This window comes from Littorina saxatilis, linkage group LG11 (genome assembly GCF_037325665.1).
Source record: "Littorina saxatilis isolate snail1 linkage group LG11, US_GU_Lsax_2.0, whole genome shotgun sequence".
NCBI lineage: Eukaryota > Metazoa > Mollusca > Gastropoda > Littorinimorpha > Littorinidae > Littorina > Littorina saxatilis.
Window position 1 is genome coordinate 37,099,349 of NC_090255.1, and position 318 is coordinate 37,099,666.

Genomic DNA, 318 nt, shown 5'->3' on the forward strand with positions numbered 1-318 from the left:
TGAAGCACTAAAAGCAACACTCAAAAGAGCAAAAGACTGCAACTTGACACTCAAAAAGAAAAAAATGTAAATTTGCACAACCGGAGATCAAGTATGTAGGTCACATCATTGGCAAACAGGGTATCAACAGGGGGATGTTATACTGTGAATTATAATGTTAATCAGACAGATAACATTCTAGAAGAAGGGGGATGTTATATTGTGTACTATGTCACTATTGTATTGTGTACTACGTCACAAATATGTTGTGTACAACGTGACTATGTTGGGAGAGTGCTTCCCCTTTGGTCTGGACAGCTTGGACAGTAAAGACGTGTT